The sequence below is a fragment of the Schistocerca piceifrons genome, chromosome X (genome assembly GCF_021461385.2).
Source record: "Schistocerca piceifrons isolate TAMUIC-IGC-003096 chromosome X, iqSchPice1.1, whole genome shotgun sequence".
Taxonomy (NCBI): Eukaryota; Metazoa; Arthropoda; class Insecta; order Orthoptera; family Acrididae; genus Schistocerca; species Schistocerca piceifrons.
In genome coordinates this window covers 509442327-509457317 of record NC_060149.1, presented here as the reverse complement: position 1 = coordinate 509457317, position 14991 = coordinate 509442327, and positions in this window count along the sequence as shown.

Below are 14991 nucleotides of genomic sequence, written 5' to 3'. Positions count from 1 at the left end.
AACAGAAAGTCACTGAGGTGAAGTCTGGGCATGAAGATGGAAGTTATAACCTACGTTCAAAATTAAGTTGTCAGACTGAAACTGTTGACTGTCAGAAAATTAAAAAAGCTGAGAAATTTGTAACTGATATGGATGACCAGTGCACAAGCACAATGTTAACTTCACAAGAGAATGTAGTAAATGCCCAAAAACAAATGCAGTGGTTACAGAAGGGGGCTTTTTCAAAATATTTTCTTAGTGTGGTGTACAATACTTGGTCAAACATGCCTGTGAAAATTTTTCTTGTGGATAGCAATTTTGCACCCAGTGGATTTCATACAGCATTGCAAAGATAACTTACTTCTTGAAATGGGCAATTAGGTAACAATTAAGTTTGTTAAAAGATTTGTTAAGGGGGAGGCATTGTCTTGGGCCAACCAAATTAACTGTCAAAACTTGACATTTGATGAGTTTGGAAAGGGGTCAGAGAAGGCTAGGATAAAGAGTGAGTTACTGAATGGGTCATGCTACAGAGAGAAGAGGGCAGGCATAAAATAACTTTGCAATGCTCAGTTGAAAAGGCTAGTTCACTTAAGTCAGGCTGTACATGAGTTAACATAGACTGGTGTGCTGAAGAGGAAATCAGCTGAAAGAATATTGTGGAGTTTAGTATATGGACCAGATGATTCCACTGAGAGATTTTTTCAATATATCGACAAATAGGATAGGCCACTTGATAGCACAGGTAGACAAAATCTTGACTTTGAGAGACAAAATTTGGGGAATGGTAACTAATATTTTTTTTTAAAAAAGAGAAAAAAAGAAAAGGAGAACGGAAGAAATTATTTGGGTTTAAAGACCCCATGACCATAACTATTAAACTAAGGACCACTCCATTGGCAGTCCACAGTGTGACAGTATATCATGGATTTAATGTAGGAATCACTTGTCGCGATAAATGCTTAAATTACTGTTCAGACTGGAATGAAGTGCCTCAGATAAATAAAATTGTCTTTGATGATGTGTTTAGAAGAATAATTTCTAAAGTCAAAAAAGTAAAGAAACTAAAGTTGAGGAATTTTGTTTGGAGAAAGGGGATTACAAATGCTGATCAGTCAGGAATAAGGGATGAACCAGAGGAAAAAATGTATGAGAAATTGGGAACGAATAACATATTTGAAGGAGTTGGAGAAATAGAAGTGCATGAGCAGAAGGATGAGCGCATGATAGCCAACAGACTATGTGATGTTTTTCTGAAGGATAACAATTTAAATAAAGATGTGGAGAAGCTGATGAACTGAAATGGAGATGATGAAAAGTTTAAATGTTGAAGTTTTGTTAGGGAATGGAAAAGAGTGAAGTCACAGATATAGTAAAGTTGTTAGATGCTGTGGGTGTTATGAAGAAGCTGTCATTTATCTGAAGTCTTATCATGTTACAAATGCCAAAGTCTGCTCATGGATCAGAAGATTCTGTAGCTACTGAGTAAAATTCACAATATCTGGGAACTGATGATATTTTTGTTGTGGTCTTCAGTCCAGAGACTAGTTTGATGCAGCTCTCCATGCTACTCTATCCTGTGCAAGCTTCTTCATCTCTGAGTAACTACTGCAACCTATATCCTTCTGAATCTGCTCAATGATTTTTACCCTCCACGCTTTCCTCCAGTACTAAATTAGTGATCCCTTGATGCCTCACTCCATGTCCTACAAACCAACCCCTCCTTCTAGTCAAGTTGTGCCACAAATTCCTTTTCTCCTTAATCTTATTCAGTACCTCCTTATTAGTTATGTGGTCTACCCGTCTAATCTTCAGCATCCTTCTGTAGCACCACATTTCAAAAGCCTCTATTCTCTTCTTGTCTAAACTATTTATTGTTCATGTTTCACTTCCATCCATGGCTACACTCCATACAAGTACTTTCAGAAAAGACTTCCTGACACTTAAATCTATACTTGATGTTAACAGTTTTCTCTTCTTCAGAGAAACTTTCCTTGCCATTGCCAGTCTACATTTTATATCCTTTCTACTTCAACTGTCATCAGTGAATTTGCTCCCCAAATAGCAAAACTCATCTGCTACTTTAAGTGTCTCATTTCCTAATTTAATTCCCTCAGCATCAAATTCGACTACATTCCATTATCCTTGTTTTGCTTTTGTTGATGTTCATCTTATATCTTCCTTTCAAGATACTGTTCATTCCGTTCAACTGCTCTTCCAGGCCCGTTGCTGTCTCTGCCAGAATTGCAATGTCATCAGCAAACCTCAAGTTTTTATTTCTTCTCCATGGATATTAATTCCTACTCCAAATTTTTCTTCTGTTTCCTTTACTACTTGGTCAACAATATACAGACTGAATAAAACTGGCAATAGGCTGCAACCCTGTCTCACTCCCTTCACAACCACTGCATCCTTTTCATGCCCCTTGACTCTTATAATTGCTGTCTGATATCTGTACAAATTGTAAATAACCTTTCACTCCTTGTATTTGACCCCTGCCACTTTCAGAATTTGAAAGAGAGTAGTCCAGGCAGTGTTGTCAAAAGCTTTCTCTAAGTCTACAAATGCTAGAAACATGGGTTTGACTTTCTTTAATCTACACTAAGTGATCAGAAGTATCTGGACACCTGGCTGAACATGACTTAGAAGTTCATGGCACCCTCTATCAGTAATGCTGGAATTCAATATGGTGTTGGCCCGCCCTTATCCTTGATGACAGCTTCCACTCTCACAGGCATATGTTTAATCAGGTGCTGGAAGGTTTCTTGGGGAATGGCAGCCCATTCTTCACAGAGTGCTGCACTGAGGAGAGGTATTGATGTCGGTCAGTGAGGCCTAGCATGAAGTCGGCATTCCGAAACACCCCAAAGGTGTTCTATACGATTTGGGTCAGAACTTTGTGCAGACCAGTCCACTACTGGGATGTTATTGTCATGTAACCACTCCATCACAGGCTGTGCATTATGAACAGGTGCTCAGTCATGTTGAAAGATGCAGTCGCCATCCCCAAATTGCTCTTCAACAGTAGGAAGCAAGAAGGTACTTAAAATATCAATGTAGGCCCATGCTGTGATAGTGCCTTGCAAAACAATAAAGGGTACAAGCCTCCTCCATGAAAAACACAATTACACCGTAACACCACCACCTCCGAATTTTACTGTTGGCACTACACACGCTGGCAGATGATGTTCACAGGGCATTCGCCATACCCACACCCTGCCATCGGATCACCACATTGTGTACCATGATTCGTCACTCCACACAACGTTTTTTCACTGCTCAATCATCCTATGTTTATGCACCTTACACCAAGTGAGGTGTCATTTGGCATTTACCTACGTGATGTGTGGCTTATGAGCAGCTGCTCGACCATGAAATCCAAGTTTTCTCACCTCCTGCCTAACTGTCATAGTACTTGCAGTAGATCCTGATGCAGTTTGGAATTTGTGTGTCATGGTTTAGATAGATGTCTGCCTATTACACATTATGACCCTCTTCAACAGTTGGCGGTCTCTGTCAGTCAACAAATGAGGTCAGCCTGTATGCTTTTGTGCTGTACGTGTCCCTTCCCATTTCCTTTTCACTATAACATTGGAAATAGTGGACCTAGGGATGTTTAGGAGTGTGGAAATCTTGCGTAAAGATGTATGACACAAGTGACACCCAATCACCTGACCACATTCAAAGTCCATGTGTTCTGCAGAGCGCCCCATTCTGTTCTCTCACGGTGTCTAATGACTACTGAGGTCGCTGATATGGAGAACCTGGCAGTAGATGGCAGCAAAATGCACCTAATATGAAAAACATATGTTTTTGGGTGTGTCCAGATACTTTAGATCACATAGTTGTCTTCGAAGATAAGTCATAGGGTCAGTATTGCCTTGCATGTTCCAACTGATGCTACAATGACGAAAAATGAAAGGTTTTCTTATAAGATTTGGAAGAGTTTGGGAAAAGTGTCTTGTAATAATTTCTTTTGGGGAACATTGTGATATTTAAACAACTATATCCAAAGCAGTGGAAAAAGTGTCAGTGTATACTCTGTCATTGTTTTAAGAGAAGGTTAGGTAAACTTGATAAATATTCAGTGAAAGTAGAAACTCTGGAAATAGTAGTGATGAGACAAAGGATCACAATTTTGATATTAGCATTTAGTTAATAGAAAAAATAACTAATGTTGATGAGAGTAAAGAATTTATGGACACAGCGTGCACTTGAGTATCCAGAATAACACTCACGGATGAGAGAATAAAACAGTGGTGCTTTTTTCAAATAGCCTGGACAGTCAGGCAGACATGTACCAAGTCAGATACAAAGAACCGTCTATGTCATTCTTAAATAGCAAAGGCGAAACATCACACCAAAGAAGACTAGCCACTGTAAGGTTAATACATGCCCACATGGCCAGAGTGTTTGCACATGTGGTGATACCTGTACTCCCACAGGTACTCACTCAGATAGGGAAGGACCTTAAGGAACCAGCTTTACTGAGAGGAAGGGGCCTGGTTGGCATTATTCTGTTGTGAGAGAGGCGCTGTAATGTTGACAATCTCTGTGAAGTGGATTTATGTTGAAACTTATCTGGTGGGGGTGGGAAGGTGGTGCATGTCTGCTGCCAAAGCTAAACTTTGGCAATGCAGCATTTAGTTCATTTGTTACCAGTTTCAAGCCTTATGAAAGACCAGAGATTCCAGTGAAGTATTGCTTTTATGCATGGTTTTGCCTCTGATAGGTTTCATTTCTCGAGAATGGGTCATGAAAGACAGATCACTAGGAACACCGGTAGAAGGGATTGTTATATTGACATCATTGTCACTGTTGTGCATTGGCTCGGAGGCTATCCATCAGAGTTCATGCGGGGAATGTTGCGAGAAACTGCAATGTTTGTCCTCTCCCATGCCATCCGCTGGTAATTTCAGCTGATTTATACATCCCTGAATGTGTCAAATAGCATCCTTGCACTCTTGTTTCACATTCCCCATCAAGAAGCCGCTAAAGTCATTCATCAAATGCTGTAGCTTTCCACATTCAGAAAAATTGCCTGGATGTGGTGGATTGGAACTGGTTGCAGTTTTGTGGGGCACATCATGTTTGTCTTCATTTGTAACATTGTTGCTTAGCATCTTCCAATTTGTTTCCTGTCTCAGTCAATGTAGTGTGTAAAACTTGGTTTTCTTCAAGGAAGGTTGTACATTTTGCCTTACTGTCTTCATAGTTATTGTTCGTATATGCCAGGTTTGCTTTCAAGTATGGTAAACATCCTGTAAATGTTTTTCCACTGTAGCGCCAGAAACTACTGCATCTGGGTGTGAATGCATGGCTGGCTTGCCTACAATGCATGGCACTGCTGTTGTCTTGGCAATGTTTGCCATCTGCCAGGTTTGGAAAAAGGTGAAAATGCCACTAAAAAGCTGCATGGAACAATGGCTCATTGACCTCAGCAGTTGGGAATTTCCAAGTAAAGGGTGTACATAAACCCAGATCCACTGTGGTAATGGTTGTGCTGTACAGTTAGATTGGTGTATCATTGGCATCTCGTAGCTGTAGGAGAGATTCTGAAATTTGTGGTGATGTTGCTGTCTTCAGGAATGGCTTACCTCCAAGCTTGTGTCAATGAGGAAATACAGATTCCAGTTTCATCAAGAACATGCTGTATGACCTGTGATTGTTCTGGGAGATATGAGCAAAGCTAGTTTGGCTCACTCATTTTGAATGTAGGCACTCTGTGAATGTGTTGGATATGGAGTTTTGGTGGAAGGAAGGTGCAGAGCATTTGTGAGTGCAACTCCCAAAATGTGCATGGAACCAGCACCATTGTGCCCACTCTTGGCTGTACTTAGATCTCTAATGCCCATTGGCTGTGAGCTGGTCTGTCCGAGAACAGCTAATGACTGGGACCCAGTGACTGACATGTCGTTAATCTGCAGTGATACTGCCGTGTCCATCTGTACACATTTGACTCTCTTCAGCCACTCAATGCCACATCAGGGAGCTTAATGTCCACTGTTTCTGTAAGATGTTGCTGCCACCATCATGGTAATGGTGCTATTGTGAGACTGCAAAAATCTGATCAGTTGTGTGCAACCTCTTCTCTCCCATATTGCCCTCACAAGAAAAACTTGGTTGTATGCAGGCAATTTACTTGACCACATAATCCACAGTGTGTTGTCTGGTATAAGTGTTGGATAAGTTAACTTGCACATATGCCCCCCAGAACTGGGAGGACGTCTCGACAACTTCAGACTGAAAGACACTGATATCCCAGTGAGCTTTGACGTGGTTTCACTATGAGAGTCAGTCGAGCTTATTGGGCAGAAATTTGACGAGAAGACCACCGAACTCTTTAGGCATGTCTTGACCTCAACGTATTTTCTATTTAATGGGGAATACTATGAGCAAACGGATGGAGCCGCAATGGGCAGCCCACTCTCGCCAGTGGTCGCGAATTTGTACATGGAGTACTTTGAGGAGTAAGCCTTGGCGTCATCCAATTGGAAACCCACTTGTTTCTTCCGTTATGTCGATGACACGTATGTCATCGGGCCCCATGGTAGGGACAAGCTCCTGGATTTCCTTACACACCTAAACTCCGTACATCCAAACATCAAATTCACTATGGAGACCAAAGAAGAAGGAAGATTACCATTTTGGACGTCATGGTCAAGAGAAGAGCTGATGGTACCCTGAGCTGTGGTGTGTACAGGAACAAAACTCACACTGACCTGTACCTGCATGCAGACAGCTGCCACCACCCTTCTCAGAGGAATGGAGTACTAAAAACATTAGTACACAGGGTGCGCAGCATCTCAGGCACAGAGAATCTGCCCCAGGAATTGGAACACCTCAAGACCGTGTTCCGAAGAAATGGGTACTCGGAATGGCAGATTAGATGCACTCTCCATCCCACCAGCACAGCACAACCTGTGGAGATTGATGAAGTCACAAAAGAAGAGGTAGCCACTGCCTTTATTCAGCACAATGGCGCACTATCGGGGAAAATCGGCCGTATATTAAAGAAACACCGAGTCAAAACCATCTTTTGCCTGCCCAATAAAACACGGGCTTTACTGGGAAGTGTGAAAGATGACCTCAGTTTGAGGAAGGCCGGCATATATCAAATTCCCTGTGAGTGTGGGAAGACTTATATCAGACAAACAGTACGCACCATCGAAGATAGTTGCTGAGAACATCAAAGGCACACTCGACAGAAATATCCAAATAAGTCGGCGGTAGCAGAGCACTGTTTGTCCGAGAAACACGAGATGGATTATGAGCATACCAAGATCCTGGCTCAGACCCCTAAATATTGGGACAGCGTTATAAGGGAGGCTATCGAAATTCGCACCAGGGAAGATCTTATCAACCGAGATTGCGGCTACAATCTAAGCAAGGCTTGGGACCCGGCACTGAATGTAATTAAGAAGACTCTCAGCAAGAAGTACAAACTGGCGACCAGGGCGGACGTAGCAAGCACATCGACGCTATGACAGATCCCGAAGCCCATGTCTTCGTGACCACTGGCGCGCGGGCGCGGATGGTGAAGAGAGCGGCCTGTGGGGGGCAGGGATTTAAATCAGCCGCCCGTCCTCAGGAGCTCAGTTCGTCAGCGCACCTGACGATGGCGACATGTCTGATCGCCAAAATATTGTGCCCATTGGACACTATGAACCGGCAGTATAACCATGGACTGTTTGAGTGAGACGTGATCTGTTTGCAGACTATGTGTGGGGGATAGTGCCTGCCTGTGAAGGCCTTTGCGAGGCCTTTAGCATACTGGGCAATGACGTTCCTGTCACTGCAGATGACTATCCCTAGGTGGCCATGCTCTATGGAACGGATTTTTTGGTGTGGAAGGGATGAGAGATGTGAAAATGCAGATACTGTTGGTGGTTGGTGGGTTTAATGTGGACAGAGGTGTGGATCAGCCATCAGAGAGTAGGAGGTTAATGTCCAGAAAGGTGGCACACTGGATTGATGAGGATCAAGTGAAGTGTTGGGGGAGAAGGTGTTGAGGGTGTGAAGGCATGAAGATGGAGTGTCTTGGCCCTGAGTCCAGATAATGAAGATTTCATCAATGAACCTGAATCAGAGCAGGTGCTTGGCATTTTAGGAGGCTAGGTAGGTCTCCTCTACAAAACTCATAAACAGGTTGGCGTAGAACGCTGCAGCATGGGTGCCCATGGCTGTGCTGTGGATTTGTTTATATACCTTTCATTCAAAGGAGAAGTAGTTTTGTGTTAGTGTATAGTTAGTATGGTGTATGAGGAATGATGTAGTGTGTTTTGAATATAAAGGTTTTTGGGGTAGGTGGTGTTCGATAGACCATGGGCATGAGGGATGTTGCTGTATAGGGATGTGGTGTCAACAGTGATGAGTATGTGTCCAGGAGGTAAAGAGGTGGGGATGGTGGAGAGAGAGTGTAGGAAGTGGTTGGTATCTTTGAGATGGGTGGCTAAGTTTTGGGCAATTGGTGTTAGGTGTTAGTCAAAGAGGCCTGAAATTCTCTCAGTGGGGGCACAAAAACCAGCCAGAATGGGGTTGGGTTTTGGGAATTTGGGGAGCAAGCAGAAGGTGGCTCTGTGGGTTGTCATAGGGGCTAGGAGGGAAATGGATTCTGGACAGTGGTTCCTTGAAGTGACTAAGGCTTTAAGCAGGGATTGGAGGATATGTTGTATTTCTGGAATGGGATCACTCTGGCAGAATTTACAGGTAGAGGAGTCAGAAAACTGACAGAGGCTTTCCGCCAGGTAGTCACTGTGATTCATAATGATAGTGATGGAACCTTTGTCTGCAGATAGCATGATTATGACAGGATTTGTTTTTAGGTTGCATAGGGCTGTCCTTTCTTCTGCTGAAAGGTTGGTGATCTTAGGAAGGGACCTGGGGAAGGATGGTGAAACCAAGTTGGAGGTAAGGAATTCCATGAAGGTGACCAGGGACTCATAAGGTCATTAGGGTTTGGGGCAAGGAGGATCATGGTTGAATGGTGGTATGAACAGGGAGAGGCAGTGTTCAGATTTGGGATTAAGTTGGCTTTTGTTGGAGGAATTGATGGCAAAGAAGTGTTGCAATTGTAGGGATTGGGAGAAGGAGAGTAGGTCTTTGACAAACCAACATGGTTAAATTTGAGTGCACAGCTGAATGTGAGGAATTTTCGTATCACTAGAACTTTGTGGGACTGAGGGCTTTAGTGGAAAAGTTTACGACAATGTTGTGGGAATGTTTTGGCTCTGAATGTAGCGGAGTGTTGGTAGGGAGTTTTTGGGGATGCAACAAGTTGAAAAGTCAGGTAGCCATGCTCTGAGAACGAGGGGTTGATGAGGAGGAAGACTGGGTAGGATAGGGGTTGGGCAGTGGTGACTGATGCAGCAGTTGGATGTAAGCACTTGGATAACTTATGGAGGTAGTGTCTGGAATGCTCCTCCATATGCTGGAAACCAAGGGACTCAGTTTTAGTATATAGTAGGGACTGAACAGTGGTAGTATCTTGGGGAGGGAGCAGAGGTAGTTCTAGGGTACTTGTGCTATGGAGAGGCATTTCTGCAATATCACGTTTGTGATGGCCAGGTACTGGGAGAATCTGAAGAGGTGAAGGTCATTGTGAAAGGAGGGGTGGGATCCAGAGAAAGGAATTTCTACGATTAGGCAGTTGGGGGAGGGGGGGGGGAGGAGGGAAATTCCGTGGTTTAGGCAGCATATGAGGTATAGGATGTGGGACTCGGTTTTAGCCAGGCAAAGGGATATTTTTCTGAACTGATGTGGAAAGATGGTGCAGGGTCCATTGTGGCAGGGATGACATTGGGGAAATAAAATGGGCAAATGAAGATGTTAGGAGGTGGGGGGAGGTGAGAGGGAGCTGTGCAGCAGAAAAGACCCGTAAAGGTGCATAAAGACATGCAAAAACACGCACAAATACGTAAAAATAAGAACAAATATGTAAAATATGCAAAAATACACTATGTTGGGGGAAGGGGGATTGGTTAGGTTAAGATTCACAAGTTCATGGAGCATGGGTAGCTGTGAAAAATAAAATGTGAAAATATGGGAGGATGAGTTTTGTATCCCACCTGGAAAGCGGCGCGTGGGTCTCCTTCTGAAAACTGAAAGGTACACTGAAGGTAGGAAGCTAGGAGGAGCAGGTGAGGTAGAACTCTCGGCACTGCAGTGAGAACTAAAATCACCTTTACTTAACTTTGCGTACAAGTAGTGGTTCGCTCACTGTGAACTAGAAACAATGTTGCTAGGTAGTCTCCTCGGAATCAAATGGGCTGAAACTGTAGCGGAGCTGGAGGGCACTGTCGTCGGTGTCTGTCGTACTGCCAACTTAAGAACTTTCACCTATGCTGTGGCATCATAGCTATCAATACCATATCCCTCCCCCTGAAACGATGCACCATCATTGAGTATGGCTTCCGATGGCAGGTGGGGGGACCCAGGGGCAATGCAGCTGAATGGACTGACAGCAGAACTGCTGGGTCATGCTATCCATCTGCGACCCCTAATTGCTTGCGAGGGGGTGAAGAAAACGCCCTGTGGAAAACCTGCCCGGGCTGCGCACTGCCACTGGGTATGCTCGGATGAGGCGGAGCAATGACCTCCATGGGTGGCAGCGGCATGGCAGCAGCCTCAGCATCCATCAGTTCTGGCACCATGGAGGAACATGGTGGTGGCGGTGGCAGCGTGATGGCAGCCTCAGCATCCATCGGTTCTGGCACTGTGGAGGAACATGGTCGCGGCAGTGGCGGCCGGAGGTGGGGCCATGGAGGCGGCGAGAGGTGCCCGTCTGGTGCAGGTGACCGGACCAGCTGCGGCGACAACAACGGCAGGCGCACCCTTGGTGGAGGCGCGAGCAGTGGAGGCGGCATCGCTGGAGTTGTGGGCTGAGGTGGCGGAAGCCACGGAGCCTCCAATTCTGCCGCAAAACAACCAGCAGCAGAAAACCGAGGATGGCACAAACGGATCTGGTTCCAGTGTCACTTGACAGTGCCGGAGGGACCAGAAATGACAAATAAAGTGCGGCCAAGCTGGCGAAGAATGCACCCCTGCTCCCAGCACTGCCTGTAAGAGAAAACGCAACAGAACACCAAATCATGCGGCGCCAAGTCAGAACGTGGTGAAACAGTGGGATTGCGCGGTGGCGGGTGCAACAGCTGCAGGAGTGACCGAAGGGCGCAGCCATGAAGCAGTTCAGCTGGGGAATGGGTGCCGCACAGCTGAGAGAGATAGGAAGCAAGGGAAGTCCAGAGTGTGCGCTCATCAGAGCCGTAGCGCGCAACTTGCTCATCTGTGACTTAAACGTACACACAAAGCGTTCAGCCTCGCTATTCGACTGGGGGTGGAACAGGGCAAAGGTCAGATGGCAATTGCCATTAGCAGCACAGAATGCTTCAAACTCTGAGGACACGAATTGGGGGCCATTGTCGGAGACAATAACTTCAGGGAGGCCCTCAATGCAAAAAATAGACGTCAAAGCCGAAATAATACTGGCAGATGTAGTAGAAGACATAGGTACAACAAAAGGAAAGTTGCTGTACGCATCAATAACTATCTACCAGCGGGTGTCCCAGAATGGACCCGCAAAATCAATCTGAACGCGCTGCCAAGGCGCAGTAGGAGTTGGCCACACAAAGAAGCACTGGCAGGGAGCAGATTGATGCTCCGTGCAAGAGCGACAATTAGCAACAAATTCTCAGTTTGTTTATCAATGCCTACTCAAGTGCAGTGACGACGCGCTAATTGCTTTGTCCGCATTATACCCTAATGACCAGCACGCAGTAAATGAAGGATCTCTGACTGCAACGAACGAGGTACAACCACACGAGACTGATCATTGTCAGTTCGCAACAATAACGCCGTGGTGTACAAACAAGATGTGACGTTGTGCAGAGTAACTTTGAACAGGTGGATCTCGAATCTGCGTAGCAGATGGAGGCCATTGAGTACGAATGTACTGCAAAAGAATCTGCAAAGGATCGTCGGCGGCTGTCGCGGAAGCAATGCGACGAAAATCCACTGGAAAACCATCAGCTAATTCGTTATCTTATGAATCAATAAACATGCAGGACAGTTCGGAAGAATCAAACACTTCGTCAGGACCGATAAGCAGGCGAGACAAAGCATCAGAATTGCCATGCTGGGCCGTAGACCAAAACAAGATTGCAAATTTTGTGCAGTACGGGCCAGAACTGGCTTTGACGGGTGGAACAACGATGTCAAAGTCTTATGGTCGGTGACCAAATAGAACTTACGACCATACAAAAAATCATGAAACTTAGTCACTCCATAGACAATAGCTAAAGCTTCTTTCTCGATTTGAGAATAGTTTTGCTGGGTAGAATTGAGCAACATAGACACAAAAGCGATTGGGCGATCGACAGAATTAATGTGGTGCGAGAGAACCGCTCTGATGCCATGAGAAGATGCATCAACAGCCAAAACAACTGGTTTGGTGGACTGAAAAGAATGAAACAGCGATCGTTCAACAAAGCAAATTTGAGCTTGTGGAAAGCAGCGTCACATTCCAAAGACCAAACAAAAGGAACGTTCTTACGCCGAAGGTGATGCAAAGGCGCTGCAATCTGCGCTGCATTTCGTATAAACCGAATATAATATGTAATTTTTCCCAACACAGACTGAAGTTCTTTCAATTTCCTGGGCGCTGGCGAGTCTCTGATCGCACTAAGATGTGACGGCGACGGGTGGATACCCTGTCCATTATTCATATGTCCTAAATAATGAATTTCAGTTTGAAAAAAATTGCACTTGTCTCTGTTACACTTTAGTCCTGCCTGCAAAAGTACAGTAAATAAGGCATGCAAATTCTGCAAATGTTCGTCAGGGGTGCGACCTGATACAACTATATCGTCCAGATAATTGGAACAACCAGGTACAGTGGCACACAACTGCTGCAAGTAAGACTGAAAAATAGCAGGAGCCGAAGTACAACTGGACGGAAGGCGGCGAAACTTGAACAAGCCAAGGTGGGTGTTGATCACAAAATAGCGCTGTGGATGTTCGTCGAGTGGAATCCGCAAGTATGCGTTCCGCAATTCAATCGTGGAAAAGAATTTGCCCACACCTAGCTTATCAAAAATGTCTTCAGGACGTGGTAAGGGAAACGTAGCTACCACTGTCTCGGGATTTACTGTAGACTTAAAGTCAGCACAAATACGTAGACGACCGTTTGGTTTCTTCACACACACTATAGGTGAAGCCCATGGCGAAACAGAAACAGGTTCAATGACACCACTGTCTAGCAAATGCGTAAGTTCAGTAGCTACGGCGTCACACAGTGCGTGTGATACCGGGTGTGTGCGCCGGAAAATAGGCATGGCATTGTCAGTACCGAGCAAAAAAGGAAATGATAGGAAAGGAAAGGGGAATCCTCGTCGCCACTTTTTGTATCCCGCCTGGAAGGCGGCGCATGGGTCTGCTCCTGAAAACTGAAAGGAAGGCTGAAGGTAGAAAGCTAGGAGGAGCAGGTGAGGTAGAACTCTCAGCACTGCAGTGAGAACTAAAATCACCTTTACTTAACAGTTGCATACCAGTGCTGTATGTTGCACTGGCGAATGCCAATGGGACCCCGCACATTCTCTATCTAGGATAAATCATATTACTTATGTATTTCCATAATTTTGGCAGATTAGAAGATTAAAATGTTGATTATTATTACTGGGAAAGGGTTTCAGGGACATTTTTAGTAAAACGTAAATAGTTTTTTTTACATTTATTTGCATTAATTTCACAGTTACAAGGATTACTCAGATTCACATTCAGAACACTTTACAATACGAACTACTTCTTCTTTCTTGGTGTGTGCAGAGTAGATATACTTCCTGCAAGAAGTGCAAGATTTCATGTACTTACGGTCTTTGCTTCTGGCGCATAAGCAACTGCGTCATTTCTTTGGCAGTTATGCACAGCTGCACGTGTTACTTTCCGTCGCGGCTCCGTAATGTTGTTTCCTCTGCTCACAGCACCTAGATTTTGATTACACTCATACCCAAAAGTTGATAATGCTGTAGTGTATTTTGAGTGTAGGCCTACGGCATTTTGAGTGTGTCTTTTCATGTTGAGGTCACAAAGTTCACGAGCAAGATCTTTCAGGTACTTCTTTCTTCCAGAACTCTTTGTCAGGTAATTCTTTGTCCATTCCTTGAGTGTATCCTGAAATACAACATATGAATTGTATGCTGCAATGTCAATCAAGTTGAAAAACACCGCCGTTGGCCATCGACGTATTGCTCGATGGCAGCTGTACATTCTTACACACTTATCGAATGTATCCACTTCTGACTTTGTACAATTGTAGAATAGGATGATGTCTGGCTTCTGTTCCGTCACATTCATATCATGATGTTGGGATGACAATACTGTGATGACCTTTCCTTTCTTACGTACGTAACTGACTAAAGTGGCATCATCACTAAAAGCAAATTGGATTGTTCCCGGTGTAGCTTTTTTTAGAGAACAGGATGGAGTTCTGTAGGAACATGGCGTTTGTCACTTCGATTAGTACCAACTGTAGTTATTTTCTCTTTCAAAAGATCAGATGCGAGTGGAACGGTAGTGAACTTTCTGTCCATGTTAACATTTCTTCCAGATTGTTTCAAGTCAGACATTTCATTCAATCTTCTAACTATTTCAGGGCCACTGTTATGGTCCTTCTCATTAGCATGCTTGCCAGCGTAGGGATCCACAGCGAAGCGGTATTTCATATCTGAATCACATAACAGGTTCACCTCTATTCCATATTTTCCTGGTTTTGTTGGAATATATAGTCTGAATGGGAATCGCCCACGGAAGGTCACAAGTTCTTCATCCACTGTGACTGACTCACTAGGATTATAAAACTCAGGAATAATTATAATTATGAGTTGGAAGAATTTGGGCATCAGATGCTGCACCCACAATTTGAACAGTCATGTAGCAGCGAGTTGTGCACAAACGAGGTAGTTGGCACAGTGAGGCCCAGAAGGCAGAGCATGTGTGGCCTTGAAAGGTAAGAAAAAA